The following is an 11,584-nucleotide window of genomic DNA, read 5'->3' as shown; positions in this document are numbered from 1 at the left end:
ACGGAACAAGCAAACAGCAGAACCAGAACTATATGGAACAAGCAAACAGCAGAACCAGAACTATACGGAACAAGCAAACAGCAGAACCAGAACTATATGGAACAAGCCAACAGCAGAACCAGAACTATATGGAACAAGCAAACAGCAGAACCAGAACTATACGGAACAAGCAAACAGCAGAACCAGAACTTTAAGGAACAAGCAAACAGCAGAACCAGAACTTTATGGAACAAGCAAACAGCAGAACCAGAACTAAATGGAACAAGCAAACAGCAGAACCAGAACTAAAAGGAACAAGCAAACAGCAGAACCAGAATTGTATAGAACAAGCAAACAGCAGAACCAGAACTATATGGAACAAGCAAACAGCAGAACCAGAACTATACGGAACAAGCAAACAGCAGAACCAGAACTGTATGGAACAAGCAAACAGCAGAACCAGAACTGTATGGAACAAGCAAACAGCAGAACCAGAACTGTATGGAACAAGCAAACAGCAGAACCAGAACTGTATGGAACAAGCAAACAGCAGAACCAGAACTATATGGAACAAGCAAACAGCAGAACCAGAACTATATGGAACAAGCAAACAGCAGAACCAGAACTATATGGAACAAGCAAACAGCAGAACCAGAACTATACGGAACAAGCAAACAGCAGAACCAGAACTATATGGAACAAGCAAACAGCAGAACCAGAACTAAATGGAACAAGCAAACAGCAGAACCAGAACTATATGGAACAAGCAAACAGTAGAACCAGAACTATATGGAACAAGCAAACAGCAGAACCAGAACTATATGGAACAAGCAAACAGCAGAACCAGAACTAAATGGAACAAGCAAACAGCAGAACCAGAACTATATGGAACAAGCAAACAGTAGAACCAGAACTAAATGGAACAAGCAAACAGTAGAACCAGAACTATATGGAACAAGCAAACAGCAGAACCAGAACTATACGGAACAAGCAAACAGCAGAACCAGAACTAAATGGAACAAGCAAACAGCAGAACCAGAACTATATGGAACAAGCAAACAGTAGAACCAGAACTATATGGAACAAGCAAACAGCAGAACCAGAACTATATGGAACAAGCAAACAGCAGAACCAGAACTATATGGAACAAGCAAACAGCAGAACCAGAACTAAATGGAACAAGCAAACAGCAGAACCAGAACTATATGGAACAAGCAAACAGCAGAACCAGAACTAAATGGAACAAGCAAACAGCAGAACCAGAACTAAATGGAACAAGTAAACAGCAGAACCAGAACTGTATGGAACAAGCAAACAGCAGAACCAGAACTAAATGGAACAAGCAAACAGCAGAACCAGAACTATATGGAACAAGCAAACAGCAGAACCAGAACTAAATGGAACAAGCAAACAGCAGAACCAGAACTAAATGGAACAAGCAAACAGCAGAACCAGAACTATATGGAACAAGCAAACAGCAGAACCAGAACTATATGGAACAAGCAAACAGCAGAACCAGAACTAAATGGAACAAGCAAACAGCAGAACCAGAACTAAATGGAACAAGTAAACAGCAGAACCAGAACTGTATGGAACAAGCAAACAGCAGAACCAGAACTAAATGGAACAAGCAAACAGCAGAACCAGAACTATATGGAACAAGCAAACAGCAGAACCAGAACTAAATGGAACAAGCAAACAGCAGAACCAGAACTAAATGGAACAAGCAAACAGCAGAACCAGAACTATATGGAACAAGCAAACAGCAGAACCAGAACTATATGGAACAAGCAAACAGCAGAACCAGAACTAAATGGAACAAGCAAACAGCAGAACCAGAACTAAATGGAACAAGCAAACAGCAGAACCAGAACTATATGGAACAAGCAAACAGCAGAACCAGAACTTTAAGGAACAAGCAAACAGCAGAACCAGAACTTTATGGAACAAGCAAACAGCAGAACCAGAACTAAATGGAACAAGCAAACAGCAGAACCAGAACTAAAAGGAACAAGCAAACAGCAGAACCAGAATTGTATAGAACAAGCAAACAGCAGAACCAGAACTATATGGAACAAGCAAACAGCAGAACCAGAACTATACGGAACAAGCAAACAGCAGAACCAGAACTGTATGGAACAAGCAAACAGCAGAACCAGAACTGTATGGAACAAGCAAACAGCAGAACCAGAACTGTATGGAACAAGCAAACAGCAGAACCAGAACTGTATGGAACAAGCAAACAGCAGAACCAGAACTATATGGAACAAGCAAACAGCAGAACCAGAACTATATGGAACAAGCAAACAGCAGAACCAGAACTATACGGAACAAGCAAACAGCAGAACCACAACTATACGGAACAAGCAAACAGCAGAACCAGAACTGTATGGAACAAGCAAACAGCAGAACCAGAACTAAATGGAACAAGCAAACAGCAGAACCAGAACTATATGGAACAAGCAAACAGTAGAACCAGAACTATATGGAACAAGCAAACAGCAGAACCAGAACTATATGGAACAAGCAAACAGCAGAACCAGAACTAAATGGAACAAGCAAACAGCAGAACCAGAACTATATGGAACAAGCAAACAGTAGAACCAGAACTAAATGGAACAAGCAAACAGTAGAACCAGAACTATATGGAACAAGCAAACAGCAGAACCAGAACTATACGGAACAAGCAAACAGCAGAACCAGAACTAAATGGAACAAGCAAACAGTAGAACCAGAACTATATGGAACAAGCAAACAGTAGAACCAGAACTATATGGAACAAGCAAACAGCAGAACCAGAACTAAATGGAACAAGCAAACAGCAGAACCAGAACTATATGGAACAAGCAAACAGCAGAACCAGAACTAAATGGAACAAGCAAACAGCAGAACCAGAACTATATGGAACAAGCAAACAGCAGAACCAGAACTAAATGGAACAAGCAAACAGCAGAACCAGAACTAAATGGAACAAGTAAACAGCAGAACCAGAACTGTATGGAACAAGCAAACAGCAGAACCAGAACTAAATGGAACAAGCAAACAGCAGAACCAGAACTATATGGAACAAGCAAACAGCAGAACCAGAACTAAATGGAACAAGCAAACAGCAGAACCAGAACTAAATGGAACAAGCAAACAGCAGAACCAGAACTATATGGAACAAGCAAACAGCAGAACCAGAACTATATGGAACAAGCAAACAGCAGAACCAGAACTAAATGGAACAAGCAAACAGCAGAACCAGAACTAAATGGAACAAGCAAACAGCAGAACCAGAACTAAATGGAACAAGCACACAGCAGAACCGGGACTGTTCCTAAAAACCAAGACCACATCCAGAACCCAAATCAGAACCGGAGCCGTACTGCAGAACTGTTGAGGTGTCTCGTTCGCCATGGTGACGGCTCTGCTGCCATAGAGACGTCTTTGTTGCCACGGCGACGGCTCAGTTGCTGCGGTAACGTGTTTGTTGTGGTGCGTTGGCCGTCTGCTGATTGGCCGAGGCTTTGTGACGTGTGGTGCTGACCCGGTGACGTCCTGTGACCGTTTATCTGTTGATCTTTAGTGTTTATTGTCTCAGCGTGGATCGGCTCACGTCTCGTTGGATCATCTCATCCATCCTAGATATCAGAGAAAGTTCAGGGTAGAGCGATCATTGGTCTGAGACCGCGGCACTTCCTCCCGCTCCGTGTTATCAGGGTTTGATCTGAGAGTGGAGGCATCGATGGCCATATCTGCTCTGTCCCTGCTGAACATGCGTCGTTGTGCTGCTGCTGCATGAAATCCTGAAAACTCTGTTTCCATCTGAATGTAAAACTATGAAGCTTCACCGCATCATGTGACCCACTGCTGCTATAAAAAGATCTCCATCTGTCAGACTGAAGATGATGCTGCATGCCTTGTTCTCGTCATGATGAAGAGTCTAAAATAAAACTTGATGTCATCTTATTAAGATTATTATTGACCTGCTTTTATTCTCTGTAGTCGTAGTCGTGGTCAGATGCTTCTGCCGTGACGGAGAAGCTGTTCAGCTGGAAGCTCCGCTTTAGTTCTCAGATGTGCTGGAATCCTGCGCTTCCTATTGGCTGCCTCCAAATAACAGCCACATTCAGCCAAGTGCTGCAGAGAGCAGCACTTTGCTAAATGTGGTTCCCATTAGAAACCAGGGTTCCCATTAGGAACCGGGGTCAGAACCACGGTGCCACCAGTGCAGAGCTTCCTCGGCAGCAGGAATGCATCTAGAAGCCCAGAGAGATGAGGGCCAGCAAAGAAGCTGCTTCTGTCCAAGAAAACCAAGGAGAACGTCTGCCAGAAAAGCTCCTGAGAACCAGCCGAGAACATCATGAAGATCATGGATTCCATCAATAATATTCATCAAATTCCATCAAAAAATGGATTCCTTCAACGCAGCTCATTAATATTCAGTCTTTGTGCTCAACCTGCCTCCAGCTATAATAATAATAATAACAACAATAATAACAGGTTTTATTTGTAATGCACTTTACATTTCCAAGAAATCTGAAAGTGCTACTGTTAATAGAAAATACATAAGAAATGGGACATTAAAATATTTAAAATACAAAAGTAAAAGTTTTAAGGAGACTAAAAGCCAGACAAAACAAAGCATTTAAAGGAGCCCATTAAACCATCGTGTATAAAGGAAGGTTCTAAGGCCTGTTCTAAAATGTGACGGGGTCTGTAGAACCGCAGACCAGGAGGCAGATTGTTCCAGAGGCGGCGCAGGAACCGTGGTGCCGGATGGAGTCCTGGGAATGGGTCAACGGTCAGCGTTAGCAGGTGTGTTAAAAAGACGGAGCGTTGCCCTGCAGACACTGGAAGGTAAGCAGAGGTTCTGTAGACCATCAGAGACAGGAAGCCAGAGGAAGAACGGAGAACGGAGGAAATGTGATCATGTTTTCACTCATCAGCAGTTCTGAAGGTTCTGCAGGTTTAGCAGGCTCTGCAGGTTCTGAAGGTTCTTGGCAGGAATCCCAGAGAGTCACATCTGGAGGAGACAAAGGCATGGACGAGCCGTTCTGCATCAGAAGGAGAGCGAAGAGTTTAGCGACATTTCAGAGGTGGAAACAGGAAATGTTGCATATGTGCTGAATAAGGCTGAGGTTCCTGGAGGCTCGCCGCCCCCCGCTGGCTCGCTGCTCCCCGCTGGGTCGCCGCCCCCCACTGGGTCGCCGCCCCCCGCTGGGTCGCCGCCCCCCGCTGGGTCGCTGCTGACTTATCAGCAGAGAGCGCCCCCCACTGGCTCGCTGCTCCCCGCTGGGTTGCTGCCTCCCGCTGGGTCGCCGCCCCCCGCTGGCTCGCCGCCCCCCGCTGGCTCGCCGCTCCCCGCTGGGTCGCTGCTCCCCGCTGGGTCGCTGCCTCCCGCTGGGTCGCCGCCCCCCGCTGGCTCGCCGCCCCCCGCTGGCTCGCCGCTCCCCGCTGGGTCGCCGCTCCCCGCTGGGTCGCCGCCCCCCGCTGGGTCGCTGCTGACTTATCAGCAGAGAGCGCCCCCCACTGGGTCGCCGCCCCCCGCTGGGTCGCCGCCCCCCGCTGGGTCGCTGCTGACTTATCAGCAGAGAGCGCCCCCCACTGGCTCGCTGCTCCCCGCTGGGTCGCTGCCTCCCGCTGGGTCGCCGCCCCCCGCTGGCTCGCTGCTCCCCGCTGGGTCGCTGCTCCCCGCTGGGTCGCCGCCCCCCGCTGGGTCGCTGCTGACTTATCAGCAGAGAGCGCCCCCCACTGGGTCGCCGCCCCCCGCTGGGTCGCCGCCCCCCGCTGGGTCGCTGCTGACTTATCAGCAGAGAGCGCCCCCCACTGGGTCGCCGCCCCCCGCTGGGTCGCCGCCCCCCGCTGGGTCGCTGCTGACTTATCAGCAGAGAGCGCCCCCCACTGGCTCGCTGCTCCCCGCTGGGTCGCTGCCTCCCGCTGGGTCGCCGCCCCCCGCTGGCTCGCTGCTCCCCGCTGGGTCGCTGCTCCCCGCTGGGTCGCCGCCCCCCGCTGGGTCGCCGCCCCCCGCTGGGTCGCTGCTGACTTATCAGCAGAGAGCGCCCCCCACTGGGTCGCTGCTCCCCGCTGGGTCGCCGCCCCCCGCTGGGTCGCCGCCCCCCGCTGGGTCACTGCTGACTTATCAGCAGAGAGCGCCCCCCACTGGGTCGCTGCTCCCCGCTGGGTCGCCGCCCCCCGCTGGCTCGCCGCCCCCCGCTGGGTCACTGCTGACTTATCAGCAGAGAGCGCCCCCGGTGGCAGGCGGCGGTACAGAGATGCAGATAAACAGTCAGTCAAGGCATTGCCTTCTTCACGGGGCTCTAACCTAAATGATCTGAGGTAAATCTGGGTTGTAGGGAAGGATTTCTGAGTCTGGTTCATGCTGCTGGTCACACAGAGCATCACTGCGTGGCCCTCAGAGCTGCTGCAGCCCTCTGAGGCTGAAGCTGAGGCTGAAGCTGAAGCTCTGACCACCTCGGTGATGGAGGGCAGCAGCTGGTAGGCTTCAACCCCCCTAATGGGCCTTTCAGACAGGCTGCGACGACCGCACTGCTGCGCTGTGAAACCCATTCTTTTCAATGGCTTGCGCCGCGCCAGGGCGGTTTATCGCTGCGTCGAGCAAAGCGCAAGCACAGCGCAGCGCACCGCTTCGCGCGCCGCGCTCAAAGTTCAACATAGTTGAACTTTGAGCGCGGCGAGCGCGGCGCGCCGTGACAAATGCACGCGTTGCCATAGAAACCGCAAATGCGCTGCGCTGAACCCCGCGGCCAGCGCAGCGCAAATCGCTTCCTGTCTGAAAGGCCCTTAAGGAGAACCCACATTCTCCTTAATCTGCAGACTGGATCCCTGCAGAGCTTCCTCTCCTCCTCTCCTCCACTCCTCCTCTCCATCTCTCCATCTCTCCTCCTCTCCATCTCTCCATCTCTCCACCTCTCCTCCTCTCCATCTCTCCTCCTCTCCTCCTCTCCATCTCTCCATCTCTCCATCTCTCCTCCTCTCCATCTCTCCACCTCTCCTCCTCTCCATCTCTCCTCCTCTCCTCCTCTCCTCCTCTCCATCTCTCCTCCTCTCCATCTCTCCTCCTCTCCTCCTCTCCATCTCTCCTCCTCTCCTCCACTCCTCCTCTCCATCTCTCCATCTCTCCTCCTCTCCATCTCTCCTCCTCTCCTCCACTCCTCCTCTCCATCTCTCCATCTCTCCTCCTCTCCATCTCTCCTCCTCTCCTCCTCTCCATCTCTCCATCTCTCCTCCTCTCCTCCACTCCTCCTCTCCTCCACTCCTCCTCTCCATCTCTCCATCTCTCCTCCTCTCCATCTCTCCATCTCTCCTCCTCTCCTCCACTCCTCCTCTCCATCTCTCCTCCTCTCCTCCACTCGTCCTCTCCATCTCTCCATCTCTCCTCCTCTCCATCTCTCCTCCTCTCCTCCTCTCCATCTCTCCATCTCTCCTCCTCTCCTCCACTCCTCCTCTCCTCCACTCCTCCTCTCCATCTCTCCATCTCTCCACCTCTCCTCCTCTCCATCTCTCCTCCTCTCCTCCACTCCTCCTCTCCATCTCTCCATCTCTCCACCTCTCCTCCTCTCCATCTCTCCTCTCCATCTCTCCTCCTCTCCATCTCTCCATCTCCTGGAGGCGATGCAGCAGCCAGGGTTACCATGGCAACAGCAGCCGGTTCTTCCCGGCTGTTTCAGGATGAAGCGTCTCACTCTATAGCACTAAATGGTCGAAGATACTAACCAGAACCAGAACCTGGACCAGTTCTTGTTAACGCAGTCTGGGTACGTGTGACCAATCAGGTGACAGAACCGGTTCTGTCACCTGATTGGTCACACGTACCTCTGGGTACGTGTGACCAATCAGGGAGAAACAGGAAATCCATCCGGTCCACAGAACAGGAAGTGTTTGGGTCTGATGGGTCCAGTGAAGTAACTGATGAGGTCAACACTGAACTCTCCTCAGAGGTTCTGCACATTCACGGCCCACTGTGGGTCGGTTCTTTGTTCTTTGCGAGAATAATTAATCTAGACATTCCTGCCGTTAACAAAGTTCTAATCAAGCTCCATCATATATCAGAGCTCTGATTACCCCGTATGTTCCTAACAGAGCACTTCGCTCTCAGACTGCAGGTCTGCTGGTGGTTCCTAGAGTCTCTAAAAGTAGAATGGGAGGCAGATCCTTTAGCTATCAGGCTCCTCTCCTGTAGAACCAACTCCCAGTTTTGGTCCGTGAGGCAGACACCCTGTCTACTTTTAAGACTAATCTTAAAACTTTCCTTTGTGACAAAGCTTCTAGTCAGAGTGGCTCATGTTACCCTGAGCTACCTCTATAGTTATGCTGCTATAGGCTTAGGCTGCTGGAGGACATCAGGGTCTATTTCTCTCTCTCTGCTGAGTTCTCCTACTGCTCTCCAATCTGCATTGTTTGTTGTTATTTCAGAGTGGCTCATGTTACCCTGAGCTACCTCTATAGTTGTGCTGCTATAGGCTTAGGCTGCAGCAGTTAATGCATTTACAGCATGTTAGAACAGGTCAAAGTGTCTCCAATACTTCTGATGATCATATCTACTGTAATAACATTACAGATTTATCTTAAACAGGGAAAATAACATTAATTAACAAAAATGTGTTTTACTTTAACATAAACTGTAGATGTGTCTCTCTGGTGCAATTTTGCTGTTAAAGTTTGTTCAAAAAGTTACTCAAGTAAAAATATAACTGAGGAAATGTAACTAGTTACTTTATACCTCTGGTAACAAGTAGGCTACGACGAGAAGAAGACGTCTCGGTTTAAAAGACGAGACATTTCCAGTTTCTCTGGTGAAAAAGTGATTGATGAGAATGAAGAAGAGAAGGTGAGATTTGAGGAGGGAAGAGTTGATAGAGAGACCAGGAGGGTCACAGGTGAGGTGGGCCGCAGAAAGAACTGCAGCACTGCGTGAAGATGAGGAAGATGATGCTGAAGATGAGAAGGTTTAGGAGTCAGAGGGACAGAAGACAGTCTAGTCCACTTCATCTGTACTGCATCACATGAAGGGCTCCCCGCTCACCAATAAACATATTTTTTTATATATCCTTTTTTTTTTTTTTTTTAGAAATTGTCATTTTTGAATCTAAGTAAATGCAACTATGATTACAAAAGTAAAGCAACAGACTAAAATAACATTTTAGATGCGGCTCACTGGAGGGTTGTGCTAGTTTTAGGACAGGCTGGAGGGCCCCACGTGTGGTCCTTGGGGGCCTCCTGGTGCTCATGGGGACCATGTTGGTGACTCCTGGTTTAGAGAAAGCTGATGAAGGAGAAAAAGAAAACAGCCAGGCTATCCAGGCTATATTCCAGCAGGGGTGTGGATTTATTCTCTGTAAAAATGTAACACCCTCCTGTCAGCCACAGAGACAATAGCCATTACAATAGCATCTCATAAAAGTCTACAAGTGTGTTATGAAGCTAGACATGTCAGGCCTTACAAATGTAGCCGTTTATATCTGTAATCATATTAAAGTTATAATAAAATGATCATAGGGTGGCAACAACCATCATTGGACAGGGTGTTTAATCCAGCAGGATGGAGAAAGCATACCTGGCAGACATAACTCAGGGAAAAAACGTTGCTTATTTCTGTCAGACCTCATGGTTAATGACCAATAGCCACGTTTACATGGACAAAAGTAACCGGAATAAACCTGTGTCATGTAAACAAGCCAAACGGAATGATCGAATTAAGCTTAATCAGAATTAAATTTTAATCTGGTGGTTTATGCCGATTGCTAATTCGATCAACATGCATGTAAATGCTTGTTAGGATCAAGTTATTCCCAATGTGGCAAACTGATCCAAGTGCGCATGTGTGCCCGATGTAAACGTGACAAATTTCTGCGTTGTTGAATGGTGGAAATACGTCGGAAAGCAAAAAAGTCTCTGCTCCCCATATAACAGGAAGCAGCAGGTGGATCACAGACTTCCTGTCTGACAGGAAGCAGCAGGTGGATCACAGACTTCCTGTCTGACAGGAAGCAGCAGGTGGATCACAGACTTCCTGTCTGACAGGAAGCAGCAGGTGGATGACAGACTTCCTGTCTGACAGGAAGCAGCAGGTGGATCACAGACTTCCTGTCTGACAGGAAGCAGCAGGTGGATCACAGACTTCCTGTCTGACAGGAAGCAGCAGGTGGATGACAGACTTCCTGTCTGACAGGAAGCAGCAGGTGGATCACAGACTTCCTGTCTGACAGGAAGCAGCAGGTGGATCACAGACTTCCTGTCTGACAGGAAGCAGCAGGTGAAGCTGGGAAAACATGTCTCTGACTCCCAGCTCATCAGCACTGGTTCCCCCCAGGGCTGTGTTCTTTCTCCTCTGCTCTTCTCCCTGTACACCAACAGCTGTACCTCCAGTCATCAGTCTGTCAAGCTCCTGAAGTTCCTGACGACACCACTCTCATGGGACTCATCTCTGATGGTGACGAGTCCGCCTACAGGTGGGAGGCTGACCATCTGGTGACCTGGTGCAGGGAGAACAACCTGGAGCTCAACGCTGTAAAAACAGTGGAGATGGTTGTGGACTTCAGGAAGAACTCAGCCCCAGCTACCCCCATCACCCTCTGTGACTCCACCATGGACACTGTGGAGTCTTTCTGCTTCCTGGGAATTATCATCTCCCAGGACCTAAAGTGGGAGCTGGACATCAACTCCCTCACCAAGAAAGCCCAGCAGAGGGTGGACTTCCTGAAGAAGGCAGCTGAAGAAATTCAACCTGCCAAGGACAATGATGGTGCAGTTCTACTCCTCCATCATGGAGTCCATCCTCACCTCCTCCATCACCATCTGGTACGCTGGTGCCACCGCTAAGGACCAGAGCAGACTGCAGCGTGTCATCAGGTCTGCAGAGAAGCTGATTGGCTGCAATCTTCCATCTCTCCAGGACCTGTACGCCTCCAGGACTCTGAGGCGTGCAGGAAGATTGTGGCTGATCCCTTCACCCCAGTCACAGACTATTTCAGTCACTTCCCTCTGGCAGGAGGCTGCGGTCCATCAGAACCAGAACCAGAACAGGCTGCAGTCCATCAGAACCAGAACAGGCTGCCGTCCATCAGGACCAGAACCTCACGCCATCTGCTACCAGCCTTATGAACAAGGCCAAGAGCCGCCTGTGACTCTGGACACTGTCTCTCTCTCCCTCGTTCAGGACCTACAAGCTTCTGCGTTACATTAACGCACAGTTTACTGAGTGTATATTATCCATTTTATTTCATTTTATTTTTTGTCTGCACAATCAACACCAAGTCAAATTCCATGTAAGTGCAAACCTACTTGGCAATAAACTTGATTCTGATTCTGAACCTTTGTATTCGAAACATTAAGTGCAAGTCCAGCCTGGGAAGACATATGAACTCGTAAATTACTGCTTTGTTTACTATTTTTTGTTGTTCAGCAAATACAGAAGTTCTTCTGTGTTTTTTTAGGGAAATTTTAGAACTGCGCATTTCAGAGTGGTTTTATTCTGAATAAAGCCGGGTGCATATACACGCACATAATCATCAGATTAAATGATTGTGTGCCCGTATAAACGGTACAATTATGTTTTATTTTCTAATCAGAATACATTTCAATCTGATTGTGAAATTTTGTG

Source organism: Fundulus heteroclitus, unplaced genomic scaffold (assembly GCF_011125445.2).
Source record: "Fundulus heteroclitus isolate FHET01 unplaced genomic scaffold, MU-UCD_Fhet_4.1 scaffold_46, whole genome shotgun sequence".
NCBI classification, from domain to species: Eukaryota; Metazoa; Chordata; class Actinopteri; order Cyprinodontiformes; family Fundulidae; genus Fundulus; species Fundulus heteroclitus.
This window is presented reverse-complemented; position numbering follows the sequence as displayed.